A 7,423-nucleotide genomic window follows, 5' to 3' on the forward strand; every position below is an offset into this window, starting at 1 on the left:
TGGGTAGAATGCATGTGTATCAAAGGTAAAGTGAAAACAGCGGAGTTAGTTGCATGCAGTGCTTCCACTGTTCTGGTATAAACAAAATATATGTGCATGTTCATACTACAAACATAAGTTGTGTGATTTCAATGATTATACATATAACTCAAGTGCTCTTATATTTAAGCATTTGAAAATGGCATCGCACCATACACAGATGAATGGTGAAAGTCATGTCTATTGATAATACATTTTAACTTTTCTTAGAATGTTAAACAGTAAATTAAAAAACATCATGACAAGTTGAGAGAAAGACCACAGGAGAAAGGGAAAAGCCTTATATTTCAGGACTTTCAATAGCACTTTCCCCCTGGTTTTTGAATAAGGGCCTTGCAGTTTTATTTCACACGGGGCCTGACAACTCAGGCAGCTAGCCCTAAGCAGGGGGTTAACACTGAAAAAACCGTGAAGGTTACCCCTCTCAACCCCTTCATCAGACAAGGGAGAGGAGACCCAGAGAGGAGAAACGGCATCTTATTTAAGAAATTAAGAAGGAAGAGCAGGATGGAATGAACCTTCTCCATCTTCAGACCCGCAGCAGTTGAACTGGGGTTTCACTGAAACACGCAGAATCCGCAGAGACGCACACTTCCTCAACCTGTCCTGTCCAGGGTCTCCGGCACTCACGCCCTCCCGGGATAGCCCCAGGGTCCCCAGCCAGCCTTGTCTCCTGGCTTGGGGCAGTGGAGCCAAGATCCCAGCATTCTCTGCTGTGTGTTTTGGCCCCATTTCTACCATCCTGGATCCCCTGCTAGGCATCACTCCCACACATTCAACAGCCAGACAAGATCCTACACACCCCTGGGTGCCTGAGGACTTTCAACGGACGTGTTCTCTATTCTGGAGAACTTTTGGTTTCAAGTAAGTCCACAAAGCGTTTACATGTTTGGGAAATGATTGGGATCTGGGGGAGAACAGAGAGTCCTGAGGGACTGTACTGAATTTGCCTCCTTGGGGCAAATTTCTTCCTTTCTACAAAGATAATATAGAAGAGGAGAAGAAGAAAATGCTAGAACTGAACAAGGAAAGATGTGATGTTTTTTTCCTACTGCTCTGCTAAAATCCTTGCTATGAGGCTTAGATATGTTGATTTGAAAAGATCTAACATTTTTTCCCCAAAGCAACTGGTTGAATAACACATATAACAAGTCTTTCACTAGATGGCATGTCACCTGACATTCTAGCCAGTACCCCTCCCACACACGCGTGCACACACACACACTCACACACACACTCTCTCACACACACACACTCACACACACACACACAGTTTTTTTTTCAATTCTTCGAAGAATAAGAAGAAAATGGACGCCTTTTTTCAAATTGCATGAGGGTAAAACGATTTTACCCTCTCCTATGGTCCTAGAGCCCAAAACATTCCCAAAACTTGGCAAAGCAATGTTAGAAAGTTCAAAATCCAAGTTCATGATTTTGAACTCCAGCCTGCCTTCCCTGCAACTACACTAAAACCTAGACCAGTGATATTCAACTTTGTTCATTTCTTGTCACACGTGAACTAATTACTAAAACTCTGTGGCACACCAAAAAAACATATTTTTCCAATCTGACAAAATTGATATAATTTTGACTTATTCGCACTGGGCAGCTATCATGTTGGCTGTAGTCATTTTGTATGTGACCATCTAAGGGAAGTAATGTCAGTGCCGCTGACTAAACAGGCAGGTTTAGTTGCAGGTTTTAAAAATCCTTGCAGCTCACCAGTGGAAAAATCACTGCCCAAAAAGGACATTTTCTTCGAAAAATGGGTTTTCTGGGACTTCTTCACATTGCCTGGAAAGCATTTCTTTCTGAATGAAACTTTCTGGGCACAGGGCACAGCGGGCTGAGGAGTGGCGAAGGGCATCGGGACTGTGGCTGCACCCCAGGGCCACCACACCCTCCCCAGCTTTCAGGCTGCACAGGCTCTCTGGGGAGAGTCCTTTCCAGCCACCACCAGCCACAAGCTCTACGAAAACACAAAACACAAACACCAGAGAAGCATAGCCTCCGGCTTCCATGCTGTGGGGGTCGCTTCAGGTGTTCTGCCGGCTACCCCATGGCCCTGCACGGACCCCGCCCCTCACTCACAGCCCTCCCAAAGGACACTTCAAGTTGCTTGGGTTATCTCTTTCCACCAGCGCCTGGCGCTGGACTTTTAGTTTCTCATTTGCTTCCCGAGATTTCTGCAAGGACTCAGAATTCGACCCTCCTGCCCGGATCTCCTGCCCTTGCTCGAACCAGTTCAAACGCATCTGGCCCTCCACGGTCTCTTCATTACTCTGAGGCCATCCTAGAGCATTGAAACAAGTTCTGGATTCCAGTCCATTGTCTTGCTCCTGTGTTTGCATCTGCCACTGAACTGGAACGCAGGGACGATGACAGTTTTCTATGCTTCCCCCTTGTACCCAAAGCCCTCGTGCAGGACCGGTATATGGGCGCACATTAGGGCACACTAACATTTGACTGTACACGTTCCGAGTCCCCCCTGCAAGCATAGCGTTCCTTGTTAACATACCTGCACAAAAACTCAGTAAACATGTGTGGTGCTCACTTTGATTTTGGTTGCAGAAGTGCTTTCCAGTGCATTTTCAGAACCCCTCCTCCATCTCTGCAAAGGCCACAGGGAGGCTGTCACACTCAGGGGCTCTGAGACCTCACGTGGGCTGCTCTGCCCAGCTGTAGGGCACCAGGGGCTGTTGTTGAGCTTTGAGCAAATCCCGGGATTATTTATCACTGACAGTCAGCCTTCAAGAGCCTTCAGAGCCATGAAGGAGTTTATTATTCCCCACCCCCACATGCTTCCTCCTTGTCCTCTTGCCTGCCCTCCCGCCTGACATCCTGCCACACTCACAGCAGGCTCCCCAGCTCTCTCGGGCCTCAGAGCACCTGTGCTTGGCAAGGGGCCTCCTTCCCAGGGGTTCATTCCAGGAGTCAAGAGTCGCAGACCACCCTGTGTGCCTCACATATCCTTCTGACTGAGTGGAGTATCAGAGAGAGAACAGCCAGCTGAGGCGGAATCTCTATGCAACTGACTGACTTATTCCAGTCTTACCTCAGTGGGGGTCTGCAGAAGTCAGGCAAGGAAGGGAGGCCACTGCTTGGGCCTTAGCGGGAGCTCAGTCCTGTTTCCCACCCCCACCTCCCACCCCGCCTCCTCCACACTCTTGCCCTGAGCCTGACCCTCCCTCCAACACAGCATGCTCTCAGGCCTCTAAGGGGCACAGGCTGAGGCCAGAGGACTAAGAGGAATAACTAGGAACGTTAGAACTGCAGAGGCTGAAAAAGATCTTCTGAGCCAGTGACTGTAAAACTATTTTAGTCATAGAGCCCTTTCTTCAAAAGAACCTTACCAGAAAACACAATGAGCAAAACTGGTAAAACCCCAGACAGGACAGCACACTTACATGTGCTCCCCGGTTTTGCTTCTTCTCTTGGGCCGAGGTGTTTTCACTCCATTCTCCTCCTTAGCTCCCTTCCCCTCCAGAGGCACCTGACATTGCAGAGCCCAGCCACAGCGTGCCGTCTGGAAATGGTGCTCCTGGGCAGTTGTAGAACACAGGCATGTTGATGAGTGCGTTAGTCAGACTATTCTTTCTGGCAATTGGTAGAAACCCAGTACAGGCAAGCTTCATTAAAATGGGGCTTTAGTGGAAGGATATTGGAGCACTCATACACGTATCTGAGCTCTCAGTGCCTAGAATTGAGCTTCAGTGCCGTGAAAACCCTGCTCAATCCGTCTGTCCTCCCTCCTTACCTCTGCTTGGCTTTCTTCTCTTAGACAGAGAAGGGTTTTCCTGTTGTAACAGAGAAACATAGCCTCTTGAACCCTACATTCCCATCCATCCTCCCTCCCTACCTGAGTCACGATGCCTTCACCACTAGCTCTTCTTAGAACAATTCTTGGAAAGTCCTCTGATTGGCCCACATTCTGTCATGTTCCTATCCCTGAACCAATCACTGTAGCCCAAGAGACGAACCCATGCCTGAAACACTGCCCTAACCCTAAAAAATGATCCCCACAAGTTCAAGTTCAAGCATTAGAGACTGGACAAGGAGAACCTTGAAGAGCCCCCCAGACCACCCACAGAGGGAGCCATCTGCACTGCCCCCCTAACACAACCAGAGCTAAACCCAAGCATGAGCTGGGAGCATGTGTTCCTTTTAAACTTAATTCAACTTGAAAAGCCTCTTCATCTTATCTTGTGCGAGTGAACAAGGGAGAGTGAGTTAGTTCACTGGTGCAATAAATAACCTCTCATTATGAGAAATGTGATGCCCCCGTCCACTGAGCCATTTGGTAACAATAACCTGACATTACAGAAGCTTTCCTTGTGAGCCCAGAGATATCTGAGCCACTTCCCTTTTCAAACAACTCTAGCTAATGGCTTTCCCTGCTATTAGTGGAATGAGTCCAGGCTATCTTTGATTTGTGGTCATTTGATTGGGTCCTGACAGGGGAGGCTGAGCTCTGCGAGGAGAAATAATCGCCTGGGAACACTGCAGAGCGATACCATTCCTGTGGAGTCGGAGGGACCACAAATTTGGAGAAACTTAAGTCCTCTGGAGAGATGAAAATATTTGTAAAGGCTTCTCAGTCCCATGCTGGCCCCTTCCTCACTCTGACAGCTCACTTGGGCCCCCTCTGCCTCTTCAATTTTCCTGACATCGGGAATGTTTTCTTAGGAAGAAGGGGGGTCTTCCCAGATCCTACTACACGGAGCCAGAAGCCACTTAGAAAATGATCCAGCCAGTGCACAGCCTGGCTTACAGGTCAAACCACCATGTCCTTAGGCAAAATGTCAGTCCTGGGAGCACCCCTGAAAACTGCCTGTGAATTTCAAACCCCGACTCCGGCCGCTGTAGAACCATCCTAGCGGGCGGCAGCGGTGTGGGAGGCCACTAAACAGACTTTCTCTTACTGGTAGGAAGAGCGACATCATTTCGTGCTACAAAGTTACATGACCACCTGCATGCTTCTGGACTAACCCACAGGCCCTTTGAGGAGTGTCTGGCACCATCCACTCTAAAAGAGAACGATGGTGGAGCTCAACACTGTGCTGAGCACACTGCACTCAGGCTGGGAGAGAGAACACCGTTCGTCTTGACATCGGAAACCTGGTCTCATTCTCACAGCCCTAACAATTAAAGGTCGTCTTGGGCTCAGAAGGGACTTTTCTCTTTAATAAACTTGATTGGGGAGTAATTTTAGATTTCTAGAAAAGTTGTACATAGAGTGCATAGTTCGCCTACACCCTTTGCCCACTGATGTTAGCATCTTTCATCGCCGTGCCGTGTTTATCAAAATCAGGAAATGAACCCTGGTCCAGCACCATGAACTAAACTCCATGTTTCACCACTTTTTCCCACTGATGTTCCACTGTCCTACGTGGCAATTAGTCATCATGTCTCTCTAGGCCCCTCTGACCCCTGACAGTTTTCCAGTCTTGCCTTGCTCATCGTGACCTTGACAGTTTTGAAGGGTACTGGCCAGGCATCTCATCAAATGTCCCCTGATTTGCGTTGTCTGATGTTGTCTCAGGATAGACACAGTTACGGGGCTTGAGGAAGAAAATCCAGAGATGAAGTACCTGGGAGGAATTTTTTAAAGAACAGGTAGCTGCCTTCAAACCAAATCACGTTTTATTAGTTCTAGCTGTATTTTTAAGAAATTTTGTGCCTATTTTGAACTGAATTATTTTAAATTCAGATTTCCAGATTCCATGTCAGCCAGAAGCAGGTGCTAAGAAGAGATAGCCCTCCATGGGGTGTGTCCTCTTAGGGTCCCATCAGTCCCGTGGCCTCCCCAGCTCTGAGGCCCAGCACTAGCTACCATTAATTACCATGTCCACGATGTTGGCTTTCTAACAGACAAGAGGTGTCTTCTATTTCCACAGAAATGGTCACAGGTGACCCCATGCTTCCAGACAAAGGAAAACGAGAGCAAGAAATGGGGTGAGCTGAATCTCAAGGAGACTGCATTTATTGTAACAACAGGAAAGGGCATGGATGTACAGTCTGAAAACTGCGTGTGATTCTCAGTAACTGTTGCTCCGGTGACACAGTCCTCACTGCCTATTCGGCAGCAGAAAGGAAGCTTGTGGGTCAAAAGGGAAACCAATTACAAGGGAAGTCGATGGGGAATGGAAAGGATGATGAAAGCTTCACCTGCCCTGGCTTCCTCTCAAGATGCTTCCCCAGGCCAAATTTATGTCACCACCCGGGGATGACACTGGCACCTGTTTGGATACAGCCATCCATCTGGGTCTGCACAGATGGGCAGGAACTTCTAGTACAGCCAATTCCATCTCGGAAGAGGGTATTCCGAGAGAGAGGGTCTTCCCTGTCTTCGGCAACCTCCCTAAGACACAGGCCTGCTGAAGTTTTGGCAAGGGTCTGATTTCTTCTCTACACCCTCATCCCTGCCCTCTATGAGTCAAATATCTCCTGTCATATGAGCTAGAATTCTGAGTCCCAACTCCCCTGTTCCCAGGCCAAGTGATGACAGGTTCCCAACTCCTCCTCATCCTCAACCTCCTCCCCTTTCCCATCCAGCCCATCACCTCAGCCCTGAAGGCTTTACGCTCTGTAGAGTGTGACCACACCTGGTGTTTCAGTGGTGACCAAGCCGAGTCTGCAAGTCTCCAAGCACCCCCCTAATGGGATGAGTCCTACCCAAAGCATCACTAGAGCAAACCTGGCAGGAGAGGGTCCTCAGGCGAAGGGAGTGAGAACTGGATCAGGAGTCAGAGGATCTGGACCTAGTCTTGATTCCAGTGCTGTCTGATGTCAGGCCACTCACCTCGCCTCTCTGAGGCTGAGTTACCTCAGCTACCAAATTGTGTAAGACTTGTGTAAGACTTTCACCTGCAGAATCTGATTTCTGATTTCAGGGATGTGTAAAGATAACCAAGCCACTGAACAAGCTTCCTGAGTTGTTCACTTTACTCTTCAGCCCAAGTTGTACCCTTCCCTGTATATCCACAGCAGCCCACCTTCCCCTCCATCAGTGCACTTACATCACATTCCCTGCCTATGTGTTAACCCTGCACCCCTACTCCTAATAGAACTGCCTTGCGCGCAACACAGTCGTATTGGAATATGGGGCCTGTACAGCGTACCTGTTCCTGCACTTGGTATAGGGCATGTCAATACATGTTTGTTGAATGAACAAATTAATCAAGCAAGCAAGAAAACAACACAGTGTATATAAGAGCACTTTGTAAACTATCAGGCTTTATCTAAATGTGAAGGGCTAGAGTTGGTACTTGGCTAGGTCCTGGGTGGCTGGCCTAACATAATCAGCTGTCCTCTCAGAGAACCTGTTTGGGCCCTCAGCCAATGGCTATTACTTGGCCCTGCCTTCTGGTCAAAGCTGATTGGA

General features: G+C 48.4%; 1 long non-coding RNA gene across 1 annotated transcript; it reads right to left on the bottom strand.

The window, feature by feature from the left end:
• Nucleotides 1-1,601: 1,601 nt before the first annotated feature.
• Nucleotides 1,602-3,706, bottom strand: LOC118501056. The gene is made up of 2 exons (XR_004903622.1): nt 3,447-3,706; nt 1,602-2,650 (listed from the first exon to the last, which is right to left on the bottom strand). It is a non-coding gene; the product is annotated as an uncharacterized LOC118501056 (long non-coding RNA).
• Nucleotides 3,707-7,423: the final 3,717 nt, after the last annotated feature.

Source organism: Phyllostomus discolor, chromosome 6, assembly GCF_004126475.2.
Source record: "Phyllostomus discolor isolate MPI-MPIP mPhyDis1 chromosome 6, mPhyDis1.pri.v3, whole genome shotgun sequence".
Lineage (NCBI taxonomy): Eukaryota > Metazoa > Chordata > Mammalia > Chiroptera > Phyllostomidae > Phyllostomus > Phyllostomus discolor.